This window comes from Gigantopelta aegis, chromosome 7 (assembly GCF_016097555.1).
Source record: "Gigantopelta aegis isolate Gae_Host chromosome 7, Gae_host_genome, whole genome shotgun sequence".
NCBI lineage: Eukaryota > Metazoa > Mollusca > Gastropoda > Neomphalida > Peltospiridae > Gigantopelta > Gigantopelta aegis.
The window spans coordinates 37395989-37406979 of record NC_054705.1 but is presented as its reverse complement, the minus strand read 5'-3'; the positions used below and the strand labels follow the sequence as shown (position 1 = coordinate 37406979).

Here is a 10991-nt window from a genome sequence, read left to right as displayed (position 1 = left end):
GTGAGTGAGTGAGTGAGTGAGTGAGTGAGTGAGTGAGTGAGTGAGTGAGTGAGACAGACAGACAGACAGACAGACAGAGATATGGAGTGACAGATAGACACAGAGACAGAGAGGGCGGCAGGGAGAGATGCATGGGGAGAGGCTGTCAGACTAAAACAGAAAGTGAAAGACAGATAGAGAGGGATATAAATAGGAAAAAAGAGACACAAATACAAATGGAGAGAGAGAGAGAGAGAGAGAGAGAGAGAGAGAGAGAGAGAGATCTAGATATGAGAGAGAGAGAGAAATGGAGTGACAGATAGAGGGAGATGGGGAGAGGCTGTCAGACTAAAACAGAGAAAGTGGAAGACAGATAGAGAGGGATATAAATAGGAAAAGAGAGACACAAACACAGAAAGTGAGAAAGAGAGAGAGACAGAGAGAGCTAGACGAGAAAGAGACAGACAGAGAGAGAAACACACAGAGAGAGAAAGAGAGAGGTGTATCCTTCACTGACCTATTAACACACATTCCTGTTGTGCAGGCTCTCATTGGATCTGCATTGTTTCCCCCCACCCCACACACACCTCCTATCAAGGCTCATTCCTCGACCACAGGAAGGGGGGAATCTCTCACACCTCTCTGCCCTGTTGATCTCATTCATACCTCCACACCACCAGCTCATTCTGTTTAATTAGCACAGCATTGTATGTGCACCTGACCCTGCACCCCTGCTCTAGATAATGGACCGGCCCAATGTGTACATTTGCCTGCATTGGCAGGCTGCATACTATTGAGGGCAATCGCTTACGCTGCCACTACATTCTAATGTGCACACCATGAATTGTTACCAGATAAGACACCTACAGGGAAAAGGGGTGAGTAACACCAGCATCGTGGACGTTGTCTTAACACCACCATGACCACATCATAGGTGATATCACCGGATTGTCAAGTTTGTGTGTGTTGTGAGGTTCTTTTTGTGTGTGTGTGTGTTGTTCTCCACTCTTTTAGTTTTTGTTAACTAATCTTACAGCAGAAGTGCTCATGGGAGGAAGGGCTGCGATGACGAATTGCGTGTGTGGTTTTTTTTAGTTAGTGTGGCCTAGTTCTGCCGGCTTTTTCTGCTGGCCAGCGACTTGGTTGGCCCTACCACTACAAACTAAGACTTGTTGTCACAGTGTTGTGTCCTCCTTGTTTTTGCAGTGTACGGAATGGACAAGCATAGGACAGGGGCAGGCAAGATAGTCCGGTACCGCAGCGGGGCAGTTCTTCGCATACCCGGTACCCACCCTGGTGCCACCCCTCCCCCGCCGTCACACCCAGGGCAGAGGTGGACAGCGGGCGAGTGGTCATGTCTGGAGGATTTCAGGTGAGTGTTTTCGAAACTTTTAGTTTTTACTACAGAGTGTGTTAAATATATGTGTGTGTATGTTATGGAAGTTTATGTTTTATTGGATAGTGCGTTAGTGTGTTGCAATCATACAGGTATGTGATGGAAGTTTGTTTTATTGGATAGTGTGTTACATATATACAGGTATGTGATGGAGAAGTTTGTTTTATTGGATAGTGTGTTTTTGTGTTATGTGACAGAAGTTTAATGTTTTAGTAGATAGTGTGTTAGTGTGTTGCATGCATACAAGTTTGTGATTGAAATTTATGTTTTATTGGATAGTGTATTACATACATACAGGTATGTTATGGAAGTTTATGTTTTATTGGATAGTGTGTTAGTGTGTTACATGCATACAAGTATGTGGTAGAAGTTTATGTTTTATTGGATAGTGTGTTACATACATACATGTATGTGGTGGATAGTTGTCAGTGTGTTACATACATGTATATTAATAATAGGAGTTTATGTTTTATTGGATAATGTATTATGTGACGGACGTTTAATGTTTTGCTAGAGAGTGTGTGCTAGTGTGTTACATGTGTATGATGGATGTTTATGTTTTATTACTGGATAGTGTGTTATATGATGGATGTTTATGTTTTATTACTGGATAGTGTGTTATATGATGGAAGTTATGTTTTACTGGATAGTGTGTTATATGATGGAAATTATGTTTTACTGGATAGTGTGTTATATGATGGCAGTTATGTTTTACTGGATAGTGTTATATGATATGACTGGATAGTGTGTTATATGATGGAAATTATGTTTTACTGGATAGTGTGTTATATGATGGAAGTTATGTTTTATGATAGTGTGTTATAAGTTATGTTTTACTGGATAGTGTGTTATATGATGGAAGTTATGTTTTACTGGATAGTGTGGATGGAAGTTATATTTACTGGATATATTGTTATATGATGGAAGTTATGTTTTTGAATACTGGTTATATGATGAAGTTATGTTTTTAGTATGATGGAAGTTATGTTTTACTGGATAGTGTGTTATATGATGGAAGTTATGTTTTACTGGATAGTGATAGTTATGTTTTACTGGATATATTGTTATATGATGGAAGTTATGATACTGTTTTACTGAGTTATAGTGTGTTATATGATGAAAGTTATGTTTATGACAAATTATGTTTTACTGGATAGTGTGTTATATGATGGAAGTTATGTTTTACTGGATAGTGTGTTATATGATGGAAGTTATGTTTTACTGGATAGTGTGTTATATGATGGAAGTTATGTTTTACTGGATAGTGTGTTATATGATGGAAGTTATGTTTTACTGGATACTGTGTATATGGAATGATGGATAGTTATTATGGAAGTTATGTTTTACTGGATACTGTGTTATATGATGGAAGTTATGTTTTACTGGATACTGTGTTATATGATGCAAATTATGTTTTACTGGATAGTGTGTTATATGATGGAAGTTATGTTTTACTGGATAGTGTGTTATATGATGGAAGTTATGTTTTACTGGATACTGTGTTATATGATGGAAGTTATGTTTTACTGGATACTGTGTTATATGATGGAAGTTATGTTTTACTGGATACTGTGTTATATGATGGAAGTTATGTTTTACTGGATAGTGTGTTATATGATGGAAGTTATGTTTTACTGGATACTGTGTTATATGATGGAAGTTATGTTTTACTGGATACTGTGTTATATGATGGAAGTTATGTTTTACTGGATACTGTGTTGTATGATGCAAATTATGTTTTACTGAATAGTGTGTTATATGATGAAGTTATGTTTTACCGGATAGTATGTTATATGATGAAGTTATGTTTTACTGGATAGTGTGTTATATGATGGAAGTTATGTTTTACCGGATAGTTTGTTATATGATGGAAGTTATGTTTTACTGGATACTGTGTTATATGATGGATACTGTGTTATATGATGGAAGTTATGTTTTACTGAATAGTGTTTTATATGATGGAAGTTATGTTTTACTGGATACTGTGTTATATGATGGAAGTTATGTTTTATTGGATAGTGTGTTATATGATGGAAGTTATGTTTTACTGGATAGTGTGTTATATGATGGAAGTTCTGTATTACTGGATAGTGTGTTATATGATGGAAGTTATGTTTTACTGAATAGTGTTTTATATGATGGAAGTTATGTTTTACTGGATACTGTGTTATATGATGGAAGTTATGTTTTACTGGATAGTGTGTTATATGATGGAAGTTCTGTATTACTGGATAGTGTGTTATATGATGGAAGTTATGTTTTACTGGATAACACTGGATAGTGTGTTATATGATGGACGTTATGTTTTACTGGATAGTGTGTTATATGATGAAGTTATGTTTTACTGGATAGTGTGTTATATGATGGAGGTTATGTTTTACTGGATACTGTGTTATATGATGGAATTTATGTTTTACTGGATAGTGTGTTATATGATGGAAGTTATGTTTTATTGGATAGTGTGTTATATGATGGAAGTTATGTTTTACTGGATAGTGTGTTATATGATGGAAGTTATGTTTTACTGGATAACACTGGATAGTGTGTTATATGATGGACGTTATGTTTTACTGGATAGTGTGTTATATGATGAAGTTATGTTTTACTGGATAGTGTGTTATATGATGGAGGTTATGTTTTACTGGATGGTGTGTTATATGATGAAGTTATGTTTTACTGGATACTGTGTTATATGATGGAATTTATGTTTTACTGGATAGTGTGTTATATGATGGAAGTTATGTTTTACTGGATAGTGTGTTATATGATGGAAGTTATGTTTTACTGGATAGTGTGTTATATGATGGAAGTTATGTTTTACTGGATAGTGTGTTATATGATGGAAGTTATGTTTTACTGGATAGTGTGTTATATGATGAAGTTATGTTTTACCGGATACTGTGTTATATGATGGAAGTTATGTTTTACTGGATACTGTGTTATATGATGGAAGTTGTTTTACTGGATAGTATGTTATATGATGGAAGTTATGTTTTACTGGATACTGTGTTATATGATGGAAGTTATGTTTTACTGGATACTGTGTTATATGATGGGCATTTTTGTTTTGTTAGATCGTGTTTTGTGCAGTGGAATATATTGTTACTAGACCTTGTATTATTAAGTGTATTGTGTTTCCAACTAACAGAGCTATTTTAATTATTAAACTTGTATGTTAATTGTTTGCAGTTAGTGAGAGAGAAGTTGGTAATATGATTATAATCCCACCTATTGAGTCATCCATCCATCCATCCATCCATCCATCCATCCATCCATCCATCCATCCATCCACTCATTAACCCACTGACACACCCACCCACCCACCCACCCACCCATCCATCCAACCATCTACCCACATACCCATTCACCCACCAATACACTCACCCACCCTTCCATCCATCCATTCATCCACCTATCCATTCATCCTTCCATCCATCCATGCAAAACCCACCCACACACCCACCCATACATCTGTCCATTCTTCCATCCATCCATCCATTTATCCAATCATCCATCCATCCATCCATCCATCCACCCACATACCCACTCCACCACCAACCCACCAATCCATCATTTCATCCATCCATCCATACATCGACCCATTCATCCATCCAATTATCCATCCATCCATCTAATCCATATATTCCATAATAAACATACCTGTACCTATATCCCATGATATCTATATTTCTGAAAAAAAAGAGTCTTTATTTAATTTGTGTCCACTTGGAAAGAAACAAACTGACAAACGGGTTGGTAATATTGATTTACTGCAATTTGAACTGTTATCAGATATCAATAACGGCATGTTTGTAAAAGCTGTTCGTCCCGAGGTAGATATATCTGCTAGCAACGTGCACCTTCAGATCTATTTTAGATGTGCTGGTAATCTGCCATGTTACCTGTACACAAAGCAGGTTAGTGCAATCTATTTTACACACTACACTTATAGCATGTGATGACCTTATAGAAAGAAAGAAAGAAATGTTTTATTTAACGACGCACTGAACACATTTTATTTACGGTTATATGGCATCAGACATATGTGGTTATATGGCATCAGACATATGGTTAAGGACCACACATATATTGAGAGAGGAAAACCCGCTGTCGCCACTTCATGTGCTACTCTTTTTGATTAGCAGCAAGGGATCTTTTATATGCACCATCCCGCAGACAGGGTAGTACATACCATGGCCTTTGATATACCAGTCGTGGTGCACTGGCTGGAACGAGAAATAGCCCAATGGCCCCACCGATGGGGATCGATCCCAGATCGACCGTGCATCGAGCGAGCGCTCTACCACTGGGCTACATCCCACCATGATGACCTTACAAGTGAATGGAAGACGTACAGCGCTTGAAAGTCTTGGAAATATGTGTACGTTTATGTATGTGTCTATGATCTTAAAGTACATGAAAACATGTTGGACATTTTTTAACAGAAATGGAAATAGTTACAAGTATCTCTACCTGTTTAGGGCTGTGACATAGTCCAGTGGTAAAGCGTTCACTTGATGCACAATTGGTCTAGGATCGATCCACGTCTGTGTGCCCATTGAGTATTTCTCGTTCTAGCCAGTGCACCATGACTGGTGTAACAAAGGCCGTGGTATGTACTATCCTGTCTGTGGAATGGTACATATAAGAGATCCCTTACTGCTAATCGAAAAGAGTAGCCCATGAATTGGCGACAGCGGGTTTCCTCTCTCAATATCTGTGTGGTCCTTAACCATATGTCTGATGCCATATAACCGCATATGTCTGACGCCATATAACCGTAAATAAAATGTGTTGAGTGCGTCGTCAAATAAAACATTTCCTTCCTTCTCTACCTGTTTAGGGGCAAGTCGTAGCCCAGTGGTAAAGTGATGTGTGATCGGTCTAGGATCGATCCCTGTCTGTGGACCCAGTGGTGATTTCTCGTTCTAGCCAGTGCATCACGACTGGTGTATCAAAGGCCGTGGTATGTGCTAACCTGTCTGTGTGGGATGGTACATATAAAAGATCCCTTGCTACTACTAGAAAAATGTAGTGGATTTGCTCTCTAAGACTATATGTCATAGTAAAAATTACCAAATGTTTTACATCCAATAGCCGATTATTAATAAATCAATGTGCTCTAGTGGTGTCGTTAAAGCAAACAAACTTTAGATGTGCTGGCAATCTGCCATGTTACAACTTTACCTGTTAATAAAAATGCAGTGTTTTAAGTCTCAGGAGAAGCCCGGAAGACTTGGAAGTACATACTGTGTATCTGTATGTGGTCTTGAAGTACACGATAAACAGTATATGTTGGACGTTTGTAACAGTAATTGAAATAGTTACAGGTATCTCTACCTTTTTAGGGGTACGATGTAACCCAGTTGTAAAGCGCTCGCTTGAGGCGTGATGGGTCTAGTATCGATCCCTATTTGTGGGCCCATTGGCTATTTCCCATTCCAGCCAGATATATCAAAGGCTGTTGTATGTGCTATCCTGTCTCTGAGATGGTGCATAATATAAAAGATCCCTTGCTACTATTAGAAAAAATGTAGCGAATTTTCTGTTACTAATGTCAAAATTACCAAATGTTTGACATCCAATAGCCGATGTTAATAAATCAATGTGCTCTAGTGGTGTTGTACAAAACAATTTTAACTCTACCTGTTGATATAAAAGAAAGAAAGAAAGAAATGTTTTATTTAACAATGCACTCAACACATTTTATTTACGGTTATATGGCGTCAGACATGGTTAGGGACCACACAGATTTTGAGAGGAAACCTGCTGTCGCCACTTCGTGGGCTACTCTTTCCGATTAGCAGCAAGGGATCTTTTATTTGCGCTTCCCACAGGCAGGATAGCACAAACCATGGCCTTTGTTGAACCAGTTATGGATCACTGGTCAGTGCAAGTGGTTTACACCTACCCATTGAGTCTTGCAGAGCACTCACTCAGGGTTTAGAGTTGGTATCTGCATTAAAAATCCTGTGCCTCGACTGGGATCCGAACCCAGTACCTACCAGCCTGTTGACCGATGGCCTAACAATGACGCCACCGAGGCCGGTCTGTTGATATAAATGCAGTGTTTTTAAGTCTCAGGAGAAACACAGAGCTCTGTGAGTTAGTGTTATGAAAGACTTGGAAGTACATGTTATATATCTGTATATGGTCTTGAAGTACAAGATAAAGAGTACATGTATATGTTGGACGTTTTTAACAGTAACTGAAAGAGTTACAGGTATCTTTCTACCTTTTGATAAAAATGCAGTGTTTTAAGTCTCAGGAGTAACACAGCTGTGAGTTATTGTTGTGGAAGTTTGTTTTGTTTAACGACACCACTATAGCACACTGATTTATTAATCATCAGCTACTGGATGTCAAATATATGGTCATTTTGACATATAGTCTAAGAGAGGAAATCCGCTACATTTTTCTAGTAGTAGCAATGTATCTTTTATATGCACCATCCCACAGACAGGACAGCACATACCACAGCCTTTGATATACCAGTCGTGGTGCACTAGCTGGAACGAGAAATAGCCAATTGTCAAACATATGGTCATTTTGACACAGTCATAGAGAGAAAAGCCGCTACATTTTCCCATTAGTAGCAAGGGATCTTTTATATGCACCATCCCACAAACAGGATAGCATATACCACGGCCTTTTATATACCAGTCTGAGGCATTTCCAGGAATAGTAGAGTTTATCCACTGTTAGTATAAATCGAGCATTGTTGATCAGAAAAAAGTATATTTTCTTATGTATAAATATATTGTCTCTGAGGCACTCCCTAGAAATCTAGAGTTTTTGATGTGTTTATCTATCTGTTTTTAGTATTTATAAGTGTATCAGTTGTTAACTAGTATACATCTTGCATTATTGATCAGTATACCTTAAGTGTATTTCGTCATGGCATTTTTTCTTTAGTATAAACATATTATCCCGGAGGCAATCCCTGGAATTCAGAGTTTGTCTTGATCAGTTGTTAGTATAAATCGTGAAGGCGGAATTCTTTGGCCCCTTGGAGAACCTACGGAATACAGCAGCTTTTGTTCGAGCCACTGGGGTCCCTGTCTGAGAGTACGACAAAAATCTAGTGTTGTTGATATGTTGATCTATCTGTTTTTAGTATTTATAAGTACATTAGTAGTTAGTATAAATCTAGTGTTATTGATCAGTATAAATATATTTCTTCATAGCAGTTTTCTTTAGTATAGACATATTATCCTGGAGGCATTCCGTGGAAATCAGAGTTTGTCGGTATCTGTAGTTAGTATAAATAATCTAGAGTTGTTGATCAGTATAAGTCATGGCAATTTTTCCTTAGCTTGAACGTAGGCCTAGTGTCCTGGAAGCATTTCCTGGAATTGTAGTGTATATTGTAGAGTGTATTTCCGTATGTATAAATATATTGTCTTTGAGGCAATCCCTAGAAATCTAGAGTTGTTGATAGATCTATCTGTTCTAAGTATCTAGTGTTGATATGTTGATCTATCTGTTCTAAGTATCTAGTGTTGTTGATATGTTGATCTGTTTCTAGCATTTATAAGTGTATCAGTTGTTAACTAGTATAAATCTTATCTTGTTGATCAGTACAAGTGTATTTCCATTTGTATAAATATATTGTCTTTGCGGCACTCCCTAGAAATCTAGAGTTGTTGATAGATCTATCTGTTCTTAGTATTTCTGACTATTTCCTCATGGCAGTTTCTTTAAGTGTCAGTGTATTGTATCGGAGGCAATCCCTAGAAATCTAGTGTTGTTGATGTATTGATTTGTCTGTTCTTAGTATTTCTGACTGTATTTCCTCATGGCAGTTTCTTTTAGTGCCAATGTTTTGTATCGGAGGCAATCCCTAGAAATCTAAAGTTGTTGATGTGTTGATTTGTCTGTTCTTAGTATTTATAAGTATAATTCCGTATAGCAGTTTTCATGAACGTATTGTCCTGGAGGCACTCCCTGAAAATCTAGAGTTTGTCTGTGTCTGATGTTGGTAAAAATCTTGTCTTGTTGATCAGTGTACGGGTATATTGTCTTTGAGGCATACCCGTAAAATCAAGAGTTGTTGATATGTTTATCTATCTGTTCTTAGCATTTAAAAGTGTATTTCGCTATAGCAGTTGTTGTTTTTTACTATGAACGTACTGTGCCAGAGGCGCTCCCTGTAATTCTAGTGTCACTGTATTAATCAATATTATGCTGATCATTCTGCATTGTTGTCAGATGTTCAACTGCTTCTTTTGTGGGAAAAAAAACGATCAGTGCTTCTTTTTTTCTTTTTTTTGCATCTCGATCAATTAATGATCTGTAAGAATATTGTTGACCAGTGTGCGGCAGCCAGCCGTGAATGGGCGACGCACTCTTTGTGGCTGCCTGCCTGACAACACTAGATGATCATTATTCTTAATTGACACACACCTCCGCACGTATACCAGGCCAGGTCTGCAGCAGAATAAATGGTAAAACATCAGCAAGTGCAGGCAAGTCTTGCAGCGCACAATGGGCCAACTCGTTTTACGGGCACATGTGTTTGTGTGTCTACATCTATCATTTTTTTCAGATGGAGCGTGACGAACCACAAACCGTAACCATTAACCTGCAATAGCCGACTTTTATCATTTAGGCAGAGCCGATATATATATAATCGGCTCTGCCTAAATGATATATATATATATCACTTAAAAGTGCACAGTGAATTCGGAAACCATTAGTTAATTTTTTTTTTAATTATTAAGAATCACTTGGTACTGTTTAGTGCTGTTATGAAGTTTATCAGTGGAGCTTTTTAGAAAACCCCCGTTAAAGTTTGTTTTGTTTAACGACACCACTAGAGCACATTGGCTATTGGATGTTAAACATTTCGTAATTCACTTGCTGCTTGTTAGCACTGCTGTGAAGTTTGTCAGTGGAGATTAAAAAAAAAAAAAAGTTAGTTTGTTTTGTTTAACGACACAACTAGAGCACATTGATTTATTAATCATAGTCTATTGGATGTCAAACATTTGGTAATTCTGACATATAGTCTTACAGAAGAAACCCTGCTATATGTTTCCATTAGTAGCAAGGGATCTTTTATATGCACCATCCTACAGACAGGATAGTACATACCATGGCCTTTGATATACCAGTTGTGGCGCACTGGGTGGGGAACGACAAATAGCCCAATGGGCCCACCGACTGGAATCATTCCCAAACCGACCGTGCATCAAGCGAGTGCTTAACCACTGGACTACGTCCCGCCCCTGGATCTTTTCTAATACTGGTTTGTCTGGTGTTTGTCTGTCCATATGTCTGTCGATCCGTCCATGTGTCCATGCGTCCATCAGCTTTGTCTATCTTCTCCTATTGTTTTGATTGAATTATTCTGAAACTTGGTACAATGATCCTCTGGGGCAGCCTTCACAAAGTAGTGGAAAATTTAGAATGTCTGAATTTTGATTAAATTTTGATTAAATGTTAAAAATTGAAAATCTCTCTCTCAATCTCCCTCTCCCTCTCTCTCTCTCTCTCTCTCTCTCTCTCTCTCTCTCTCTCTCTCTCTCTCTCTCTCTCTCTCTCTCTCTCTCTCTCTCTCTCTCTCTCTCTGTCTCTCTGTCTGTCTGTCTCTCACACTCTCTCTCTCATGCTC

General features: G+C 37.9%; 1 protein-coding gene across 1 annotated transcript in view; it reads left to right on the top strand.

The window, feature by feature from the left end:
• The first annotated feature begins 798 nt into the window (after positions 1 to 798).
• LOC121377304 overlaps positions 799 to 10991 on the top strand; it is a 63696-nt gene continuing 53503 nt past the window's right edge. Inside the window, exons 1-2 of the mRNA XM_041505240.1 lie at positions 799 to 857; positions 1186 to 1351. The gene's annotated coding sequence lies outside the window, so the exon portion shown is untranslated. The remainder of the gene's footprint in view (positions 858 to 1185; positions 1352 to 10991) is intronic.